The following is a 24,936-nucleotide window of genomic DNA, read 5'->3' on the forward strand; positions in this document are numbered from 1 at the left end:
ATAGTGCAACCCTATTCAATACATATGCAATACTTTTGACCTGCATTTGACAAAGTAGTGCGGTATATCACCTGGACTCCAGGGTAAACATAACATAGTAAACTGAAACCCGGACACTCAAATTAGTATGACATGTTACGTTTGGTATAGTAAACTCATCAAAAAAAGAAACGTACTCTCACCTGTCAACTGCGTCTATTTTCAGCAAACTTAACATGTGTAAATATTTGTATGAACATTATTCTGCCTTGAGTTGCGTTCCCATGCAAAACTAGACAGATAGCTAACAACTAAGTCTTCAATAAAACTCCCAAGGCGTGACTTTTCTTGAATGAATATTGAAAACGTTTATGTTGTAAAACTGCAAAATACAGAAAAGAATTACTTTAGTATTCAATTCAGACCGACATACTGTAGCTGTACATTATACATTTGAAGTTGCATGAATACAAGCACGTGCTAAGGTACCATGCATCTGGCATGATGCCAACCATATGCTAATTGTTACTCATATGGTAATTGACTAACTCCTTTCATTACTCTAATAATGTACAACCATCTATGTAGAATAACCAAGCATATACACTAGAATCGGTAACAAAAACTACAGTATTGTATATTTTACAATTCGTTTGCATGACGCACGAGCAAAGTAATACAGCTAACATCATACATGAAAGGCATTGCAATTTGTGTGAGTAAATGCAACCAACCAACATTGAATAGTAAGAAACTTATCAATAACAAGATTATCATCATTAGCTAAATGCTTGAATCGAACTTACAAACAAATATTTTCCAAGGCTGAAGCGTGACAAGAAATAACTACACTGAAAGACCTGCACTGTAGCGTTGTTTTAGCTGCTTCTATGCGTGCAGAACGAATTCTCTACTTCCTGTTTGCGTACATTCTAAGTACCAGAAAGCTCCACTAGGGGGCAAATAACACCATGGAACACAATGAAAATCCATCTTAACCATTGTAATAAAATAATCTGTTAACAGGATGGCAGCACACTCCCCGCCTGGTATAATGAAATTGTGCCACCTATGAAATAAAACATATCAAGAAACAAATAATGTCCTTCTATTTTTATCTTTTTCTCTAGGATGCTTCAGAAAGAAGAACAACAATCTCTTGAGATTGGTCTCAGAAACACCGTAGCAGCTCCTTGCTTGACAATTTTAGTTCTACTTTCCTAACCTTTTTGTCGGTACTGGGAAAGGTTTTGACCACAATCCCAACTGGCCAGTCATTTCTGTGTGCCTGACTGTCTTTCAATAAGACAACGTCTCCCACTTTTACATTTGGCTTTTCTGCTGTCCATTTTCTACGTCTCTGCAGCGTTGTCAGGTACTCCTGTCTCCACCTTTTCCAAAAGGTGTCAGCGAGACACTGGACTTGCTTCCACTGTTTTCCATGAAGGTCGTTCATGCTGAAGTATCCAGAAGGGGCTGAGGTAGCGCTGGTCTTTTGTGTCAGTAACATTGGGTGTGAGAATGGGCAGGCATGTCAGGGTCGGTTGACACTGAACTAGGGGTCTCGCATTGATTATTGGAGCCACGAACCCAAGGGGGTCATAAAGACTATTCACTGTGGACAGGATGCCCTCTCCGCGTAAAAGGCTTCTCATTGTGGGACACCTGGAATGAGAAAGCTGTCTGTTTCCAGGTTCCAGGAAAGTCCTAGACTCCGTTGAAAGGGGAGAGGATCCACTCCTAGGTCCGATCTTTTAAGTCTTTTGCACGGTCTCCATAGGGAAGGCTTCCATAACTGTTTGCTATTGGATGCAATCTTGTGTAGTTTCATGTTGGACTCCGCCAACATTGCTTGTGTTTTTCTTAGAATGTTGATAGCTTCTTCTGTAGTAGCTACTGATGTCAGCCCATCATCGACGTAGAAGTTCCTCACTACATATTGCTTGGGTTTCTGACCCGTGTTCCTTCTCACCCTGTAGCGCTGCTCGTCTCATGCAGTAGATGGCTACGGCTGGTGAAGGGCTGTTCCAAATACATGGACTTTCATCCTGTACTCAGTTATGTTTCTATCTGGATTGTTGTCTTCATACCAGAGAAACCTTAAGTAATCTCTGTGATCCTCACGTACACCAAAACAGTAAACATTTGTTGCACATCTGCTGTTAGTGCAATGCAATCCTTGCGGAAGCGCATTAGGGACACCCAAGAGTGTGTTGTTTAAGTCTAGACCGCTGAACAGAACATCGTTAAGTGACACGCCTTGACACTTAGCACTGGAGTCAAATATTACTCTTATTTGTTCAGGCTTTTGTGGATTGGTAAACACCAAATAATGGGTAGATACCAACATTCTTTATCTCCCTCTAGTGGCGGGTTGAAGGTTCGGCTTTGGTCGTTATCCAGCATCTTTTTGCATGAGTCAATAAAATGACGCTTCATGTCAGGCTTTTTGTCTAAAGTCCTGCGAAGTGATGTGAGACGGTTCATGGCCTGCTCCCTGTTATTAGGAGGCGACGTCGAGTGGGGCGAAAGGGTAGTGGAGCCACCCAGTTGTTTCCATCATCCTGGAAAACCTGTTTGTCCATAATGTCCAAAAAGGCTTTGTCCTCCACTGATGGTGCTGGTTTATCATCGTCTTGTGTTTTGTGAACACGGAACATCCCAGGTTGTCTGTGTTCACAGTTGTGCTTGGATCTCTCGAGTGCTTGTAGAGGGAGAGATGTGTTTCTGAGCTACGCTGTTGTAGTTCTCTTTTACCTGATGATGGCAGGGCAAGGGCTCAGATAGGATGTGCGACCATTTTGAAGTATGTTTCTCCTGAACACGTTAACATTGGCTGGTCGGTGAGCCGTTCCCAGACAGACCTCACCCCAGATGACCAACCCGAGGTCGAGTCGCTGTGCATAAGGAGTGTCGTGGGGCCCATTGAATTTTGCTCTCGTCCTTGTGTACCCTTAAGATGTCTCGTCCTAAGAGCAGGAGGATGGAGCGTCTGGGTCCACAGCTGGATATTTGTCCATAACTGGTTGCAGATGGGGATGATGATACGCAATGTCGGGGGAGGGAATCTCCGTCCTATCGTCTGGCATCATATCACACTCTACAGAGTAGGGAAGAGATAGCTGCATGTGTCCGTCTATAGACTCACCATGAAGTTGACGCTCTCCTGCCTGAAGTCTCTGTTACCCCAGAACAGGTCTTCATGGTGTATGGAGCAGAGTTGTCATTGATGTTTGAAGAGATTGAAAAACTCTGTCTTGGCCAGAGATTTGTTTACTCTGTTCATCAAGCACTACATACATTTTGAACAGCTTTCTCTCTTTTCCCAGCCGGATAAGCTTTAAACTAGGCATATTTTTGAACATGATCTTGGATTAACTGCCTCACCACAGATCTCCGTACATTTTGAGGTGACAGATAGAAGAGCATCGTCACCTTGCTCCCCGCCATGCTCTTTCTCTGCTGTAGCAGTGTCTGTATTTGAAGGGGCTGGGCTGGATGCAGAGCAGCAAGATGTTCTGTCGCTGTCGCACTCAGAGCACTTGATTGACACTTACAGTCTTTAGCTCTGTGCTGAGTTGACCCACAACATCGGAAACAATTCCATTCTCTTTGAGATATGATTTGCGCTCATCTAGAGTTTTGTATCTAAACCCACGACACTTTTTAAGAGGATGAGGTTTGTTATGTATCGGGCAGTGATGGTCAGGGTTTTTCAATCTTTGTCTTACTGGGTTTGGTTTGGTGGTCTGAGGGCTCAGATGACACAATCGGTTTTGTATACAGTCACAGGTGTCTTGCTGCTGTACCTGGCAGGTTTCTCACTTTTCATAGACCAACCTGGTTAGTTGAGGTGTAGAGGGTGAAACTGGGGTCGTTTCTAGTTTTTCGCCTGGTTCCTGATGAATCTCGAGAAGAACGAGAATGGTGGGAATGCTACCCGATAGTCCTCCTTGTTTTGGATCCCTGTGCAATCCATTTTTCTTGTAAACTGAATGGAGTTTCTCTTACTATAGGGTTTACCCCCCGAGATGTGTCCAGATAAGCGAGCCCTGGAAGGTACCCTTACTTTTAGCACACTCCAGTTCGAGGAAGAAGTCACCTAGTTTCTCTTAGTTTGTGGATTTGTCTTTGTTAGCCAGTTTGGAAAATCATCATTTTCTTCAACAGTGCATTCTCGATCACTTCAGGTGTACCATAGCACTCTTCTAGTCGTGCCAGACCATGTTAAGCCCTGCTTGTTGCGTTTGAAAATATGGACAGATCTAATTCTGTTTGCTTGCTCAGACGTCTCTGCCCCTAGCCCACTTGGTAATTAGATCTAACTCTTCCCTGGCTGATAATTCAAGTCCTCTGATCGCATTGAGAAAGGTGCTTTCCATGCCCAATAATTTTCGGGCGATCATCAAACTTCAGGAGTCCGGAACTCACCATCTCACGGCGTGTAAAGATCTCGTTCAATGCTGAGTACTACTCACAGAACAGAACAGCAATAACTGGCCCTAACCAGAATAGAAAGAAGAGTGGGAGGCCCGGGTGCACAACTGAGCAAGAGGACAAGTAGAGTGTCTAGTTTGAGAAACAGACGCCTCACAAGTCCTCCACTGGCAGCTTCATTAACAGTGAAGAGGCGACTCCGGGATGCTGGCCTTCTAGGCAGAGTTCCTCTGTTCAGTGTCTGTGTTCTTTTGCCCATCTTAATCTTTTCTTTTTATTGGCCAATCTGAGATATGGCTTTTTCTTTGCAACTCTGCCAAGAAGGCCAGCATTCCCAATCAGCGTTGAGCTAAACTGAGCGAACTCAACTGTGAATGGTACTGCCGCACCACCAAAAAAAAGGGAAGCCAGTTTGGATTTTGGCATCATTCTTATTCAAATCTCATTGAAAGCATATGTCATTGACAGAAAAAACTTTAATTGTTGCATCTCATTGTGTTGTTGTACTCCAGTGGCTAGCTAGCTAGCTAAAATTGTCCCTTTCCTAAGTTAGCCATGTATGGAGATAGGGATTTGGACTTGTGGTTTTACTTAATTCTCCATACTGGCCAATGATTATAACAGGATTTCTGATCCAACCATTCATTCATACATTGTTGTACCCCTAGCCTGAGAGGATGGAAGTTCAATATGTAGCTAGATGTAGAAGGCTAATGTTAATTAGTTAACGTTTCCCATGAATGGAAGTTAGGCTAGCGAGCAAGCATTTTAGCCAGGTAGCCTAGGACAACAAAAAATAAAAGTGTGTACTGCATGACAGCGTGATAGACCGTTTCGTCAACATGAAAGAGAGGAGGATGGCAATTCTCTACATGTAGAGTGTGACGACCCTCCCACTCTGTCTGCCGTATTCTCTCTTTGTTCTTGTTCCTTATTAGGATGCCGGTGGGCGGAGCCGGGAGGGTCGTCAGCGACATGGGAAACACCTGGGCCCGGGTGTGTCCCAAGATAAATAGACCTCTTCCACATTCATTGGGAGACTCTCTCCACGCAGACATACTATTGTTTATTTGTATATAGGTTACCTTAGTTAATAAATATATTTTGTTATTCCTTATCTCCACGTTGTCTCCCTTTTTGTTACGGGCTTCGAGCCGGTTCGTGACGAGCGAGTCAACATATTTTTCTACTTTCACGAACGCGCACGCATACACACACACATGCACACATAAATCAGAACCATGGACAGCCACATCATATTTAGCTTACATTGATTGGAGTAAATCGTTTTTGGTATCTTTTAGTTGTGAAGACTTACAGAAAATGTTTGACCTCTGTCATTGCCGAACAAAGGGTATATAACAAAGTATTGGATAAACTTTTGTTGACCAAATACTTATTTTCCACCATAATTTGCAAATAAATTCATAAAAAAATCCTACAATGTGATTTTCTGGATTTTTTTCTTCTCATTTTGTCTGTCATAGTTGAAGTGTACCTATGATGAAAATTACAGGCCTCTCTCATCTTTTTAAGTGGGAGAACTTGCACAATTGGTGGCTGACTAAATACRTTTTTGCCCCACTGTATCTGGGGAAGGGTACCAAAAAATGTCTATATTATTGAAGGGCCCCAAGAACACAGTGGCCTCCATCCTTCTTAATGCACCCCACTGAATCACACTGCTTACACAGCCTATGGTAGCCTCACCCCATCACAATCACACTTTCACAAAAAGTGACAACAGTGACACATCAAAGGATGTGAGTGTGCTCATAATTCTGATAGGACAGTGATCCTAACACTGGGGCAATCGATGAATGAGAGCATACTTCTTGTAAAAAAAACATACTGTAGGGCCGATAAACAGACAGCAGACACACACAGCATGATGTTAAAGTATAAGCATTCCATTCACTCGGACATAATAAACCAGTAGGTCCCAATCATAAAAATAAAAAAGCATTTAGAAATGTACAACTATTACTTCCCATTGCGAACATATTTTTCACGTACAGCACACAAAGTAACTGGTCATCTAAAGTTTGAATGCAACAATGTTTCACGCACATGAGTTATTTTCAAAGACACACTACCGTTCAAAAGTTTGGGGTCACTTAGAAATGTCCTTGTTTTTGAAAGAATAGCACTTTTTTTTTGTCCATTAAAATAACATCACATTGATCAGAAATACAGTGTAGACATTGTGAATGTTGTAAATGACTATTGTAGCTGGAAACGGATGATTTTTTAAAAGGGAATATCTACATAGGCGTACAGAGGCCCATTATCAGCAACGTTCACTCCTGTGTTCCAATGGGACGTTGTGTTAGCTAATCCAAGTTTATAATTTTAAAAGGTTAATTGATCATTAGAAAACCCTTTAGCAAATATGTTAACACAGCTGAAAACTGTTGTTCTGATTAAAGAAGCAATTAAACTGGCTTTCGTTAGACTAGTTGAGTATCTGGAGTATCAGCATATGTGGGTTCGATTACAGGCTCAAAATGGCCAGAAACAAAGACTTTCTTCTGAAACTTGTCAGTCTATTCTTGTTCTGAGAAAAAAAGGCTATTTCATGCGAGAAATTGCCAATAAACTGAAGATCTCGTACAACGCTGTGTACTACTCCCTTCACAGAACAGCGCAAACTGGCTCTAACCAGAATAGAAAGAGGAGTGGGAGGCCCCGGTGCACAARTAAGCAAGAGGACAAGTACATTAGAGTGTCTAGTTTGAGAAATAGACGCCTCACAAGTCCTCAACTTGCAGCTTCATTAAATAGTACCCGCAAAACACCAGTCTCAACGTCAACAGTGAAGCGCCGACTCTAACTCGCCCTTGCGCTGGTCTGGAGCAATGAAGTGGTGGCACAGGGTATCGTACTAAACCACAAATTACTTCAAAGTCCCGCGGTGTAAGTTTGNTGAGAAATAGACGCCTCACAAGTCCTCAACTTGCAGCTTCATTAAATAGTACCCGCAAAACACCAGTCTCAACGTCAACAGTGAAGCGCCGACTCTAACTCGCCCTTGCGCTGGTCTGGAGCAATGAAGTGGTGGCACAGGGTATCGTACTAAACCACAAATTACTTCAAAGTCCCGCGGTGTAAGTTTGCAACTTTTAAAGGAGGAACCACTGTATGTGCTCTATTTCTATGCTTCTCATTCTTACGTTTTGTTTTGCGTCTTTTACTTTTGGTTTTGTACACCAGCTTCAAACAGCTGAAAATACAATATTTGGGGTTATGGAAAATATAATTCACAGTGGTTTATATTGTACAATGATTCTCCATACAATGGCAGCTTGTTTTGTCACAAACTGAAATTAGGCAAACTATTACAATTTTAGGAACCAGGAAATGGCWGAGTGATTTCTGCATATTGCACCTTTAATGTACAGTAGTTTTCTAATTGACTAAAACAAGCAGACAAAAAAAGCATTTCTTTTTAAAAATGTTATTGTCACGTGTGCTCCGTCTCCGTCCTCTAGGTCACCAGGCTGCTCATTAGGGTGCACACCTGTCACCAGCGTTCCACTCACCTGGACTCCATCACCTTCTTGATTACCTGCCCTATATACTGCATGTCACTCCCTTTGGTTTCTTCCCCAGTCGTCATTGTTCCTGTATCTGTTTCATGTTGGTGCGCTGTTCGTGTTTTGGTCATTTATTGATTAAATGTATTCACTCCCTGAACTTGCTTCCCGACTCTCAATGTACATCATTACAGTTATGTTTTTGCTGTGAGTCAATGGGGTAACCTACTGTAGGTCACCCCAGGTTGTTTCCACACAGGCAAGTTTGGCTGCATCGTTCTATCATATATCAACTGGGACTATGGTTGAATGCCAGATGCCTTCTTTTGCTTCGGAGGGCCTAACCAATGGCTGAGTTAGCTAGCAAGGTTTATCTCCCCAGATTGGATCTTAAATTAAATGCCATTTCACACAGGTGTCCTGTGTGAATTTAAGTATGCTCTCTCTAATTCTCTCTTTCTCTCTTTCTTTCTCTCTCTCGGAGGACCTGAGCCCTAGGACCATGCCTCAGGACTACCTGGCATGATGACTCCTTGCTGTCCCCAGTCCACCTGGCCGTGCTGCTGCTCCAGTTTCAACTGTTCTGCCTGCGGCTATGGATCCCTGACCTGTTCACTGGACGTGCTACCTGTCCCAGACCTGCTGTTTTCAACTCTCTAGAGACCGCAGGAGCGGTAGAGATACTCTTAATGATCGGCTATGAAAAGCCAACTGACATTTATTCCTGAGGTGCTGACTTGCTGCACCCTCGACAACTACTGTGATTATTATTATTTGACCATGCTGGTCATTTATGAACAGTTGAACATCTTGGCCATGTTCTGTTATAATCTCCACCCGGCACAGCCAGAAGAGGACTGGCCACCACTCATAGCCTGGGTCCTCTCTAGGTTTCTTCCTAGGTAGTTTTTCCTAGCCACTGTGCTTCTACACCTGCATTGCTTGCTGTTTGGGGTTTTAGGCTGGGTTTCTGTACAGCACTTTGAGATATCAGCTGATGTAAGAAGGGCTATATAAATAAATTTGATTTGATTAGAATACCATTGAAATATTATTGAAAAGWTTAAATATATATTTGAAAACTATACCAATTATTTTATAAATCCTTAGGCCTTCTCTGAAGGTGTAGAAAGCCCTCAGTTTCCCACTGAACAAAAAAACTGTGAAAGTTAACAATAAAAGATTGAGTTTTGAAGGAAACTTTCATTGTCCTACCAAGAGTTTCTGAATATCTCCATATCTCCAGACTGCTAATTTGTGACTACATTAATAAAATGACAGTGACCAGGGAAACATGTTGTGCATCCCAAATGCACCCTATTCCCTTCATAGTGCACTACTTTTGACCAGGGCCCATAGTGCACTATATAGGCAATAGGGTGCCATTTGGGACTCAAACATGGTTTGTCTAAAGTTGTTTTCTATTGGCGCTGGAGTATAATCTGATTTTACAGTTCTGTAGTGTRTTGCTGCAGGGCAGACTCTATCTATATATCTTGTATTTTCCTCCTACTGTAGCACTGACTGCTGATAAATACTTTGAGGGAAAATGACTTGATATGATTGTGTTTTGTTGTCTCAGCTAGCTATCTTAAGATGAATGCACTAATTGTAAATCACTCTGGATAAGAGCGTCTGCTAAATGAGTAAAATGTAGAATGTAACCTCTCAGAGTTGGCCAGACAGCATCTGTTGTGGTTTTGTTGTTAGTTCAACCCTAAGGCCACATGCCTTATGTCCAACTTTATTTATTTAATGTACATTATTCAAACGCATCATAATCCGGGAACAGGAGAGAGTCTATTTAGACGTTTTCAGCCTCTTCTCCCAGAGGTTAAAAAGAACAGTTATGGTATGGAAGGTAACTTTTAATACAGGATAGATCTTCTGTCAGATATGAGTATACATACAAGTATCGTACAGTACAGTTAAGTTGTATTGTAAAATGACCAGAACTCAACACATTTCCTGACACCTGATCTTTTACCTATGTTTGAGATAATTTGTTTGACGCCAAGGGATTTACTTCCTTAAACAACATAATTGCATATTCATGTATCACTATTCAGGTTACCCGATATACTGCAGTTTCAGTAATGTCTAGTAATAGTTCTCATGAGGTGTTTTAGTGTATTAGTTTAGTCTATCAAATCAAATCGAATTGTATTTGTCAGATGCGCCGAATACAACAGGTGTAGAAATGCTTACTGTGAAATGCTTACTTACAAGCCCTTTTAAACAACAATGCAGTCTATCCCTCATGATCTTCCCCTAAAGGAAACATTTACCTGTTTTGAATGTTATATCGTATTTGTGCATCTCTAACAATGTTCTWTTGATTCCCGGGGTCATTTAATGTTAGAATGTGTATTTGAGCTATATTTGCCATATAAGCAGGCAGAAATACAGCCAGTCTGACTCAAGATACACATGAAAACAWGAAATGACCCCGGGAATCGATAGAATATCYCTCAGAGATTCACAAATATGATAAAACATGAAAAAAATTGATAATATTACCTTTTGAATAGTTGCAGTTGTTGTGCTGCAGCAGCATTGTTTGTTGTGTTAAGTCAATTAATTGCAAATGCTAGTTAGTGGGAAGCTTTTCGATCCAGGCTGGTCTTCTGCCATCTGTTTTGTGTGATTTTAATTGGTCTTGGGACCAGTTCGCCAACCAAGAGGTACGTACTGTACGCCTCCATCATTTTCTATTATGGAGTTTGTTATCTGTGAAGGAATGAGACTCATCTAGAAGTTTCTCAATCTTCCTCTCACTGATCTGCCATGGAGTGACTTATTACGTTTTCCCTTTCGTAACTTTCTGATAACCTTCCCTCAACTTAGTGATATAAGCTGTTTTGCTGTTTCATAAAGTATATACTTAGCATGGAATTAGAAAGCAAGCGTAGGAACATGGGTGTGTGGACTGATATGCCTTTTCAGTAAACATGATAAGGTTACTATGCTGATGTTATGATTATTGGCACAGGAGTAATGCAGGTAGGCTGACTGTATAATAAAACTCAACACATGCAAAATTCCATAACACCCTATTGGATAACATTGGGGCCCTTTTTTTAGTTTATGTACATTTTGCCTCAGAATGTCATGCATGGGCCAACAGTTAAATAAAATAAATTGTGACTCAAGTCAGGGGGATATTAGTTGGGAATAAGCTAATTTCCTTGAGGCAGTACACAAGGTAGAGTAAGCCTATGTCAGAGTGGGGAAAGAGAGTCTATTGCATTGTTGAAGAAAACAGGATCAAGAAACAAGAAACAACCCTGCTTGTCCCTGCAACACTGTATCTAGGTAAACCACTTAGCCTGCCTAAGGGTGGATGTGCCTGTATGTCTTTCTGTACGATAGGCTCAGTGTTGCTCTGGTCTATGACTAATTTATCCAGCATCATGTACTATATGGATCTAATATAAGCGCTGCTGGCTACGCTGTTATCCATTTATTAGTCATCATCCAAATAATTTGGTACAGCATTCACATCCCATCACAACTGGAACATTATCGTATTTTAACAATGCAAATATATGTACTGTGAACYTGTATTTTGTCAGAGGGCACAGATAAACACTGCTCTCCGGCTTTACAGATGTTCTTCCTACAGTAGGAAGTGGTCCTAATCTGACCTGATTATCCTTTCAGAATGACCCCTAACACAAAAACACATGGCAGAGGGAGTGGACAGCTGGGTTACGGATGTACTGTACTGTATGTTCTTGGAATGACCTCTGTGGCTGGGCAAGCACATCCATTGTCATTTAGAGGAATTTATTTATTTATTTATTATTACATATGGCAAATAAAGTTGAACTCAACCTTGAACTGGTATAGTCGTGGTAATGTAATGTCCCCCAAAAATTCTCGCTCTCTCTTTCTTTCCAAATAAGGGCTTACCAACCATGGTCATTAAATGGTTAAAGGATGTAGACTAAAGGSATCAGCATGCTTCAGTTCGGCTGGCGGCTAGCCAAAAAGAGGCAATAGTACTGTCAATCATTTTGAAACGCCTTAGTCAGTATGSACTTCCTCAAAATAGTCAAAATGTCTCTAAGATAACTCAAGTAATCTGTAATTGATTATGACGTTTTTGCTGAGATCTCAGTCGTGCAATTTTACATCTAACTAAGATGATTGGTGCAATATTTCTAAAMGAAAAAAGAAGCATGAAAATGAGTCGTCTTTCGTTGAATGACAATAAAGACTTTACTGAAGAATCCCTACTGTTGGCCAATCACTGATGAAGGGGCGTAGACTCTGGCTAGCAACTTCGGCTTGCCTCAATAATWATTTTTTTGTGCCCGAACAAAAACATCACAAAAAGACATCATAATATATGCACAAACTCTTCTGAACTGTTTCAGCTGTGAAGCATGCGGACGCTTCAAGCATTATCCCCTTATTGAAGCAGACATATTATGACAATCTGAGATTGCTCCAATTAAAATGATAGCATTCAAGTTACCTTTTTATGTTATATTTGTACTAATATACATCTACTTTCAGAAGTTTGTATTAGCTCTTTGTTGGCATTTGACATTTTTACACTACTCTCCTTAAAAATAAAAAATAAATGAGTTTAATTTGTTATGTAAGGAGCCTYAATGTCATCCTGGTCCTTCCCAGACTTGTAGAATATTTAACTGAATGTCAGCGTGAAGATCAGGGTCATAACGTAGGTAATAAACATGAACAGGACACAAATAAATCCACATTGTCTGCACCAATACATGCAGAGGATCCATAGACATATGTTTGCCTGCAATATGCATGTTAGTCCCAATATGATTTATGTTATAGGCAAATTACTTGAGGCCCATAATAAAAACATATGCAACTAATGATATTTTCATAGAGAGATGCATGAACAATGTGGGTTATAACAAATTTAATCTGACATTTATTATAATAGCTACCTGTTCCATAGACCTTTCACATACAGACTGCCTCAGAAAATAGCCCTTGATAACCACACTGTAAGACATTTCTGTATTTTCAACAGTAAAGCACTCTAAAATGCACAGTAACATACCGTAAATGTGTTTTACCGCACACTGAAAGACATTTAAAGGTGACATATAAACAAAAAAAGGTGAAATAAAAAAATAATGTAATTCAACAGTAAAACACTGATGAATGCACAGTAAAATACCTTAAATATGTTTTACAGAATTAATTGTGGTGCATTGTGGGCGGGGAAAGAGTCTGACTCATTAACATATTTTAAGGCGTGCCTTGTAAGAGGCTGAACCCGTGAGTAAGAATGCTGTACCCCACAGAATACACTAATATACTGTAGTTTAGGAAATATGAAAAATTATGTCCTGTAAATCTACTTACATGCCAAGTGCCTACAGTAATTTACTGTAATTCAGAACGCAGTACCATACTGTATTTATGGAGTGCCAAAAACCATTTCAACCCTACAATGTGAAACATTTCCTGTACAGTAATTGGCCAGTAAATTACTGCAATTTATTTTACAGTACAGCTACTGTAATCCATTTTGCTGTACCAACAATGTTATTGTAATCTATTTACAGTACCAAGTCAGCTGCTGTAATCTAATTTACTGTAACAATTACAGCATATTACTGTTATTACCCAGTGACATATTACCCAATGTTTGCAAGTTTACATTTTAATATTTGTATTTTCGTCATTTAGCGGGCACTTGTCCTTAGCAACTTATCACAGTCATAGCAAGTAAAAAATGATTTCACTGTTACGGAACATTTTGTTACAGTTAAGGATTTACTGGTCTTCAACATAATTACTCTACGTACGAATGACTTGAAGATGGAGTCAGGGGAACCTATAGAGGTCGGTAAGAAGGTGGTACACATTAAGAGTAAATATGGAGCACTTCAGAAGGAAATTGAACATGACAAGGAGGATGAATTAACTGCAGTGGCAGGTGTGGTGAAGACCGCTGAGTTTGAGAATTGTCCCAATGGTAATAAAGKAAWTTTTTGCCCAGTGGGAGTGAGATTTCTGGATAGAATGGATCCTTGCCTTTTTTGATGATCCATATGTGGTGTCAGGTTGGGTGGAGAAGAGGTTGGGAAATGTTGGTTCAGTGAAAGTCACTCGAAGTGGAATCGTGTAGATTTTTTGCATTTCTGCCARCCAGAGGGAGCGTGCGCTCCACACCACAGGACTGGGCACAAGAACTGTGACTTGATTTCCTCTGCGGAGCAGGAAAAGGAGTATTGAAAGGAGTGATAACCCGAGTGGCATTAAGTGTTGAGGAGGGTCAACTGAAGTTGAAGATTACCYGTGTCTGTGACGACCGTCGTTTGATGCGACGCAGACCCGGTGGAGAGCGTGGTGAAACAGAGAAGACACTGTCTGTAATATACTGAGTTTTAATGCAGATACTTTACCAGATAAAGTCAAGTTAGGATGTGTCAGTTATCCTGRGAGAGCTTTTTTCCTGAACCCATTATGGTGTTTGTGTAAAAAGGTTGTGTGTGTAAACTGTAGGGGTAACTGGTGCTGGAGATCAGAGGTGTCGAGTGAGTGAAAGGCAGGTTGAGGTTGCCATCAGAGTAGTGCAGAAGGTGTCGAATGCTGAGGCAGTGAAGAGAGAAGTAGAGGAAGATGAGTCCAGGGTGAGGGATCCTAAGAGGATCTTTGTGAGTAGGCCGAGGCCAATAGAGAGTMTCATGAACCGGCTCAAAGTTCACAACAAAAAGGGAGACAACGTGGAGCTAAGGAATAACAAAATATATTTATTAACTAAAGTAAACTAAATACAATTAACAATGGTGTGTGTAGGCAGTAATCAGTAGTATAAGTGAGTGGTTGCGTGCATAAATGTGATAATGAGGGGTGTTGAAAGGTGCCAATGCAYAAAAACAAAAACAGCCACAAAAATGCCACAACCCAAAATATATCAGTGTCTGCATGGAGAGAGTCTCCTCAATGTATGGGGAAGAGGTGCATTTATCCTGGGACACTCCCAAGCCCAGGTGTGTCCCATTTTGCTGACGACCCTCCCGGCTCCGCCCACCAACATCCTATTAAGGAAAACAAGAGCAAAGAGAAAGAATTCGGCAGACAGAGTGGGAGGGTCGTCACAAGAGTGATAGGAATAACATGTGCTTCAGTAAGGTTMWTTTTTTTGGCATTCATGGCCATGYTTGTCAACTGTACCGCAGGAATGGAATGTAAATCACAGAGGGTAGATGTTGTGGGGGCAGCTGCGGAGAAGTAATTGGGTGTATGATATTTTACTGCAGAAGAGTTATAAGGTGTTTTGAACGATTGCGTCCGGTCCTCCCAGGCTTCTGGCCTGGTGTAGGATCAGATAGGGCAAAGTAGTGGAACAGTGATGAGATTTTAATGGATGTAGGGTCAGTTGGTAGGGCAAAGTGTAATGAATTCATATTACAGAATATTAGGCTGACACAAAGTCAATACAGTAGGTGGTGGGATGCACCTACTATATAACATTTGTTTGGAGCCCGCCATAATACCAAAGAAGAAGAAGAAATTCCAGACCATTATTCCTCTTCCACCAAACTTTACAGTTGGCACTATGCAGTGGTGCAGGAAGCGTTTGGCRTCCCCCAAACCCAGATTCGTCTTCAGACTGCCAGATTCATCACTCCAGAGAACGAGCTTTACACCACTRCAGCTGACGCTGAAGATTACCAACCCCTACGCTATGTATTTTCCGCTGGCTGCCACTCCACCACAGAAAGCACTGAGCTAAGCTGAAACACCTGCATTTTGGAGCTGCCTTACTCAAGAAAGCAAAAAAGAGACCTTGTTTGTATGCAGCTTCATTAACTCAATACCATTTTTTTTACATTGTTTTTCAAACTCATATGTGAGATGTATTAATGCCAAAATAACATGCAAAACAGGCAACAACAAACCATTTTTTTTAAATTACAATATATATACAATACCAATCAAAAGTTTGGACACACACTTATTCAAGGGTTTTTCTTTATTTTTACCATTTGCTACATTGTAGAATAATAGTGAAGACAMTAATACTATGAAATAACACATATGGTATCATGTAGTAACCAAGAAAGTGTTAAACAATTCCAAATCTATTTTAGATTTTAGATTATTCAAAGTATCCACCCTTTGCCTTGATGACAGCTTTGCACACTCTTGGCATTCTCTCAACCAGCTTCACCTGTAATGCTTTTCAGAGAGAATACAGTAGGCAGCACGCATCAAACGTTTGATTCATGACCCTATGTCCGGATGACGTTTGCATGCCCAAATATGGGCATCCGGTCAGTACATCCTGGCGGGAAGTTATCACGTGCTCCAGGGCATGCCCAAATATGGGCATCCTGTCAGGACATCCTGGCGGGAAGTTATCACGTGGTTATGCCCATATAAGTGCATCTTGTTCCTGTTGTCACGTGTTAGAGTGTGTGTTAATTTATGCATATATTGCATCTATTCCTTTGAAGTTGTCATGATGATTGATGTGTAGGGACCTCGTTGAACTGGGGGGATGTGTTTGAACATTTCAAAGAGGATGGCCCCACACCCCCTATTTTATTGCCCTTAGCGCTGTTGTCTATGAAGCAGGAATGTCCTGGGGGTATTGTGTTGGGGTATTGTGTTGCGCCCCCAGAACACTAAACAAGATTTTAAAAATAAAGCCAGAAATTTAAACAGAAAATTATGTCTCCTAGGCCAATTCTCGGGTGCTATGCGCCTCTTGTCATGAGCCAATGATAAAAGCATCGAGGCATTTGTATGAGGCCCCAAATGTTTTAAAGGAGTTTTGGATACGAGTGATGGACATATGACTTACATATTCCAACCTGAGGATTCAACTGTGAAGATTTTCACAGACAGCGGTCCCAACCTCCTATGCTGCGTATGAGAGAATGGCTTAAGATACGGCTAGCGCTCTGTCAAATTGAACAGGCCCTGAGTGGTACAACCCTGCCAGGCTATGCTTAGGAAGAGCTGGTGTGCGTGCGCGGTGATTTGAAAGCAATAAGAATCTCTTCAATGGCGTATATGCCCGACTCCAAAGTGACAATTTAGCATGTGAACAATATGAAAGTACAAATGCAACACAAATCTGTCAGTTCATACAGTATGTATTTTCAAAAGCCTGCAAGGATGTCAACTGTTTTATGCCAGTGTTTAGCTTTAAATGGCGTGATTATCCTATATTCATAACCCTGATGAATAAGCTGGACAGTCTTTTCCAAAATCGTGAACAATTACATCGCTGGCCGCTTCTATCCTTACGACATACCCAGGGTCTACATGCAAGGCGTGATCTATCCATGGAGTGAAAACTTACGGAGCCATGCTGGAGCGTGCAAGAGAGCCTGTCTTGACGACCGGGAATTGGAAACTGATGGAGGGTCAGAGACAACCCTATAGCCGGGCCCTTTATCTGTAAGAAAGGAATAGTAAKATTTMTTWAATTAATTATAGCATGTTTTAAAAGGTCTGTACTAAAGATTTAGAATTAAATAAACGCATTTTAAAGCCGTATCTCACCTTCAACAAATTGAATCTGTCTCTTCTCTCTCACCCCGGTCTGTCGCGGAGAAATGCAATGTCTTAAAAAACAATGTCTTATTTTATACGAATACAGTCTTTCCTACAACAGCATGTTATAAACATAAACATTTAAAGGTTATTAAAGTACAGTGCTGTGTGTGGTAATGATGTACAACTGTAGTCCTACAATGTTTATACATAAAACATACGTGCATGTTTAAATATTGCGCAGTAAAAATGTTGAACTAATTATAYCGTGTTTTAAAAGGTATGTACTAAATATTATAAATTAAATAAATGGTTTTAAAGCGGTATCTCACCTTTAACGAAGGGACTCTGTCTTTTCGCTCTATCAACATGCCTGTCCCGAAGAAAAAGGCTTTCYGAAAAGACGTGTGCGTGCGCGTGGGTGTGTGCGTGTGCGGGCATGTATGTGTGTGTTTCAAAACAAAAGGGGGTGGGGGTGTGTGTCTCTGCATGGGGCGTTTGAAACCAAAAAGGTGTGTGAGGCTGTTTAGGATTGTGTGTGTGTCTCTTCAACTGGGCTTGGCACTTTCGTGTCCTTTGCACAGAATCGTCTCAATGTATCTCACCCCAGAGATGGGGCTCAAAAGTCAAAACCCACAGACGGAAAAATAACATGTCTAGACTGACCCTTAAAAAACTCTAGATGCTAGGGGTCAGATTTTTTACATTTTAAATAACGTTCCCAAGGTAAACTGACTATTTCTCAGGTCCAGATCGTATTATATGCATATAATTTACATATTAGGATAGAAAACACTCCAAAGTTTCCAAAACTGTCAAAATATTGTCTGTGAGTATAACAAAACTGATTCTGCAGGCGAAAACCTGAGGAAATCTAACCCGGAAGGTGTAAAAAAAAAAAAAAATCGGTGTTCCTGGCCCGTCTTTCTTCCATTTAAAGGGGTATCAACCAGATTCCTTTTCCAATGGCTTCCTCAGGCTGTGACCAGGCTTTAGACATAGTTTCAGGCTTTTATTTTGAAAAATTAGCGAGATTTTTCAAAACTAGTCAGTTGTGATTAGTTCCTGCGCGCGAGAGGGGTAGCTCTCCATTTTCTTTCTCTCTTTTAATTGAATAGGTTACGTCCGGTTGAAATATTATCGATTATGTTTGTTAAAAACAAGCTGAGAGATTGATTATAAAAAAACATTTGACATGTTTTCACGAACATTACGGATACTTTTTGGAATTTTCGTCGAACGGAACAGGCTTTGGTTTTCTGAACATACCTGTCTAGGACAGGGTTCCTCTAGCGCCACTCCTCCCACATTCCACTGAAAAGGCAGAGCGCGAAATTCAAAAAATAATTTCTATTGAGAATATATTAACTTTCACACATTAACCAAGTCCAATACCAGCAAATTGAAAGAAATCTTGTGAATCCCAGTCAACATGTCCGATTTTTAAATGTTTCCTTACAGCCGAAGAAACCACCACGTATATTATTTAGCTCACCACCAAATACAAAAAAGCAACAGACATTTTCACAGCACAAGTAAGCTTGCACATAACCAACCAAACTAACCAAGAACCAACCAAACTAATAAGAAACAAACTTCATCAGATGACAGTCTTATAACATGTTATACAATCAAATCATGTTTTGTTCGAAAAAATGTGCATATTTGAGGTACCTAAATCAGTTTTACATTGCAGCTACCATCACAAGCTACCATCAAAATAGCACCGAAGCAGCCATTAGCCCAATTATAAGACCGAGACGGGAAAACCTCATAAAAACATTTCTGAAAAATACATGCTGTACAGCAAATGCAAGAGACAAAACATCTTGTAATCCAGCCAATTATTTCGGAATTTTTTTAAGTGTTTTACAGCGAAAACCAAATATCAGCATTATATTAGCTTACACAATACCTACCACAACAACAGACATTGATTCATGGCAAACAGTATTGATAGCGACAACCAGCAAAAGTATTAATTATTTCACTAACCTTCATAAACTTAACGTCTTGAACTATAGGGGTGCTGTTCCGCATTAGCAATTTTGGTCTCCAAATTAAACTGCCTCGCTGCAATTCTTGCATCGTAACAAATAGCATATTGATTGTTATTATTGGAGAGAAAACACAATTTTCTATTTCTATAGCGCGCTTGGAATTTTGTTCTCTGAAGTGGTACAAACATGATTCTATCAGCCACTTTTCAGACAGGGGTCAGATTGCAGAAATTTTTACCCCCCCTGAATCTGAGTTGCTGTTCCCTTTAAGGTGACTGTGAATGTTTCTATGTAAGAAACCGACTACTTGACCTTTACGTCTTCTGCTCTGGGTGTCTGTACGTCAGTCAAACGTCTTTCCTTGAAATGGAGTCGATTTTGAAAGACACAATCACGAGCCACTCTTATAAACAAGAGAAACGATAGATAGGAATCCCTTTCTTTCGTCCGTGCGCGCCTCAGACATGAAGTGATACATCGACTTGGCTCATTCAAATCCGTATTGTTTAGCAGCGCTTGGCAAATACTTTCTCTGGTCAATGTTTTAACTGTTATAGTGTGTGTTAAAAACATCATATATGTAGATAATGTTTTGAAACCGTTTCCTATAGCAATTTATATTCCGTTTAGTGCGATCTGAGGAAATTTTTTTGGTCGTGCACTTTGCTAGTTTGGGGAACGTTTCGGGTCCGGTCGTTGTTTTAGTGACATTTTCGAAGGACACGAGGACATTATCCTGACCACCAAGAACGATTACGTACAAATAAGAAAGATACATGCCCAAAACGAATCTGATGCCGAACGAAAGCTCAAAGTACTCAATATTATTATACTCGTTAATTTATACTGAAGTCGAATATTAATTAAAGACGCATTAATTCGAACATTTGTGGTTTAGTGTTATCAGCGTTCACTTGCTGAACCACTTGTATTGAGAAAGTAAGGATAATTTAAAAAATGTAAGTCAGCGGTTGCAATTAAGCAACGAATTTCGGTCTTTTCGATGCACCCTGTCAATCCATGTACATTTTTAGTCAAGTATATGATGGCATGCCTTCATATCAGATTAAACTAGAAATCAACTTCTGAAAGATGACGTCAGTAACATCCATTTTTGAGGCGTTGATTTCCTAGTATTTTCATTGTGTAACCCGACGTCTTGATAATTCGTATCGCTAAATATGCAACATATTTCGAACAACTGTATAGAAATAGGTGTTGACGTAAGATATGATAGCTTTACAGGAGGTCATCGAGACGAATTCGTGCACGCAAGGTCTTAGTTGAAGAAAATTTAATTAATAGTTTGGCAAACGATTGTCTGAATTACGTTTATAAGCCTGGCTTGCTGAATTGATTGGTCCTATCTAATGGTAAGTTCTTTGTCACAGGTATATTGCTAACTTAGATCGTTTATTTGGGTTTTCGCTCGCTAAAATGCGCTTATATAGAAGATCTGAATATATAGCTGCTGGATACAAGACTCGCGGTTCTTTTCATTGCACTATCTTTGGTCTATTTCTTATGAAATGTTTATTTGATATAGTAGTAAATGTGAGGGTCATACACGTGCTCTCTATTGTATTATATCTCGTAGGTCGTCGTTGTGTAAACGGCGGTGCAATTGATAAAATGTGAATTTTCTACCCTGAAATAAAATGCCACTTCTTTTTTCTTAACAAATACTATCGCTGCCATAAAATCATAGTAAATATGTCAAGATCACATGTCATGATTGAGTTTACTTTTAATAGGTTATTGGTATCGAATATCTTAGTTTAAGGTCCGAAGGTGAGTTACTGACTATTGGAAGAGAAGCGAACCGAGATGGTGAACAAAGAAATTGTGGTCATTTTGCTAAACGGTGTTAGCTAATAGATTAGCATATTTGTGTCTTCCTGTAAAACTTTAAAAAGCTCCTGAATGGTGGCTTTTTTGCACAAGATCTGTATCTTTTTCATCTGGGTGCTTGGACTTGTGTATTGAATGATATTAGATGCTACATCTACTTGTGAAGCTATGCTAGCTATTGCTAATCATGTGTGGCGGGGTGCGGTTGTGATCCGGACCCGGGTAAGAGGCTCGTTAGAGGTTAATCAGATGACAGTCCTACAACATCATATTACACAAACATATATGGTTTGTTCGAAAAAAGGGCATATTTATGAGCTGAAATCCGTGGTTATACATTGCTGCAAAACTTAGCATCTTTTTCCAGAATGCCCGATATATTTCTGCCACAGGCCACCTATTCTGACCAAGAATAACTATGTCATAAACTTTACTAAAATACATTACATGTTGTATAGGAAATGATAGATACACTAGTTCTTAATGCAATCGCCGTGTTAGAATTCTTAAAAAAAACTTCAGTACGACATGCAGCTTACGTTATAGCAAAGAGCGCAGCTCGTGGCGCAAAACTAATAGTAAACCATGTTCGACAGATATATGAGAAATAACATCATTAAAGTGGGTCCATATTTTGATGATCTTCCATCAAATGTTGTAACAATGGGTCCTTTCCAGAACAATCGTTGTTTTTTAGAATGGCCCTTTTCCCTCTCGATTTAGCAAGCAAAACTAGCCAAGTGGGCCTTAAGCTCTCCTTCGTGAACAAACAGCAGAGAAGGAACACGCCAAAACTCCAACCGAAAAAATATAATTATCAATAGAATGCAAGCCGGAGATATTAGACGTCTATAGCGAATGCTTTGCAGAACCAATACTGATGACCTTTATGCGTCTTCCGAACAAAGGAATTCGGGTCATGTCATCCAAGCTCTCTCTTTTGACCATAGAAATACCTACAAACCCCATTTCACCTCTCACAGCCTATTGACATCTAGGTGGAAGGCGTATGAAGTGCATGTATAGTCATACATTTCAAGCAAATTGATAGGGAGCCCTGGAACAGAGCCTCGATTTCATTTTTCACTTTCTGACAGGAAGTTTGCTGCAAAATGAGTTCTGTTTTACTCACAGATATAATCAAGAACGGTTTTAGAAACTTGAGAAGTGTTTTCTATCCAATAGTAATAATAATATGCATATTGTACGACGCAAAGACTAGAGTACGAGGCCGTTTAAATTGGCACGATTTTTCCCCAAAGTGAAAATAGCGCCCTCTATCCTCTAACAGGATTAACAACACGCAAACCAAATGGCTTTTTTTTGTTATAAAAGTAATATTTATCGAACAAAAATAACATTTATTTGTGTAACTGGAGTCTCGTGAGTGCAAACATCGAAGATTATCTAAGGTAAAGCGATCTTAATTTTATTGCTTTTCTGACGTTCGTGACCATGCTAATTTGGGGCTAGACTGTTGTAGCATTGAAAGCTACACTCACAACGCTTGCATTTTGCGTAAAGCTTGGGATGGCTGTTGCGGCATTTTCTATATCTGACACGAAATAGGGTAAGGATCTAAGAACACACAGCTAAGCTGTGTTTGGTATATTTACTTGGTATTGCCTGTCATGATTATAAATATTTTTAGTAATATTATTTGCATTTGGCAAAGCCCTGCAATTTACTCTATTGTTTGTTAAAAAGGCGGTAATGTTAGAAGTAAAGGATGCCCGTTAAAAAGGATCGGCAACAAGATCAGACCAGGAGAAGTCGACACAAACGTTGGCATAATTAGTTTCTGTGCCAGAAGGATAAATCTTGACTGTATTGCCTCTTGAGTAAAGCCACCATTCGTTTGTGGAGCAAAACCTTTCTGGATTTTAGAGCCCCGTAAAAGGCAGTGAGAAACCTAGCTTGTTGTATTTCAGGCTCATTGGCTGAATTGGCTGAATCATGAAGGCTGGCTGAATCAAGAAGGCTGACCGCCTCGCACAACATAAAATCGTCTACCTCTGAAATGTCATTTAAAACGTTYAAATCATCCGGTTTCGGTGTTTTATTGGGAATGTACGGTGCGCCGAAATCCTCCGCGTGCTCTCGTTGTGTATGGTCTTCTGTGCCGTTATATGCCGGGGAGGAGTCTGAAAGAAAAATATACATACAAAATAGGTTATTAAACATAAAATATATTAGATAAAAATGTCAAATACATTTCAGATATAATYCTATATATAACAATATATAATTKAATTACCTCTGCTTTTTTGACGCTGACTGTTCTGACGAATCGCGGATGCCTGATGCTCTAGACTTTTTTCACCAGGCGCTCCAGATTCTACCTGGCGTGTATCGTCATAGTCTGAAAAAAACATTATTTTCATTGTTTTAAACAACAATCCGATAAAAAAAATGCAAATACAGGCGCTTAAAACCTATATGTAACATGGATCCTTCCAGAATATCACAAGAACACACATCATTAATTACCCAAATGGATGAGCCAAGAGACATAATTCAGACAGTTTAAACCCTGTTATCTCAGATTCCTGCCGAACTCCACGCTTTAATTAACCAAATGAATGAGGCTGGGGTAACAGACATAATTCCGATAGATGAAACCCTGTTATCCCAGAATCCCGCCGAACTCATAGCTTTAATTAATCATATGAATGAGTCCGGGACGACCGATGAAAACCCGTTATCCSAGATCCCTGACTCACTCATATTGTTAATTAACCAAATGAATGAGAGCATAAGATCTTCTACACAGGACCCCACACAGACCCCGCCATTACCTCCCATGTCCGAAGAGTCTGAAACGCAATACGATGTTTTTGAGGAATTGGAAAATTGTCTAATAAATCAGGAGGGATATGGTCTTGATAGAAGTGTCCGGGTTGTGTACCGAAATAAATTCAGCAATACAGAGATTCGACAYTTTTTCAATTTCACATGGCTGAATCAGAATCTTGACTATGCGGTGTTTTATGTGATGATATTGGATACTCTGGACAAACTYTTAGACAGGGAAACAGCTTATGGTGAACCTCGTGATGTCTTACAGTTGGAAATTTGTGGAGATAGCATGCAAAACACTGTATCTCTTGTTTTACCTAATGGTGCCAAAGATCTTGATCAATTTATAGCCCTGCTGGAACGACTTGTTCAATCAAATTTAGCTTGCAGTGCAAGTCGGTCGTGCGCGCTAAAAGCTGTATGTTGTAATAGCATAATAAATTGGCGTTTGTGCACATAAAAAGTACAGAATCTGAGATGATTGTGTTTGTTTTGGAATTTCAAGAGCAGCTGCATTACCTCTACTGTGTACAATAACCACCAATCTTGATTCCAGAAAGGTTCAAATTTGACATGTCAGAGAAAAGCCACCGCATCCCGTATACCTGACCTATACGGCCCTGACCTCTACCTGCTGTAACGCCGCGAAGATCCGTTACAATCCAGGTGAGTAAATGTGCTAGGCCCATTGCAAAAACATAGCTTAATTACCAGTGATTGTGAACGTTATGAGATATGCCCTTCATTGCTTAATGCATTTCTGATGCATAGCATCTAGTTCCTTCTCTGCCCACGCCACCCTGGCGGTGACGTATGATTTGCAC

The 24,936-nt window shown here is 40.2% G+C and overlaps 1 long non-coding RNA gene across 1 annotated transcript; it reads right to left on the minus strand.

Moving 5' to 3' along the window:
• Positions 1-14,756: 14,756 nt before the first annotated feature.
• Positions 14,757-17,880, minus strand: LOC139028497 (uncharacterized). Its single transcript, XR_011480706.1, has 4 exons — positions 17,795-17,880; positions 17,472-17,511; positions 17,269-17,364; positions 14,757-14,992 (listed from the first exon to the last, which is right to left on the minus strand). It is a non-coding gene; the product is annotated as an uncharacterized lncRNA (long non-coding RNA).
• Positions 17,881-24,936: the final 7,056 nt, after the last annotated feature.

Source organism: Salvelinus sp. IW2-2015, linkage group LG13 (assembly GCF_002910315.2).
Source record: "Salvelinus sp. IW2-2015 linkage group LG13, ASM291031v2, whole genome shotgun sequence".
In the NCBI taxonomy this organism is placed as follows: domain Eukaryota; kingdom Metazoa; phylum Chordata; class Actinopteri; order Salmoniformes; family Salmonidae; genus Salvelinus; species Salvelinus sp. IW2-2015.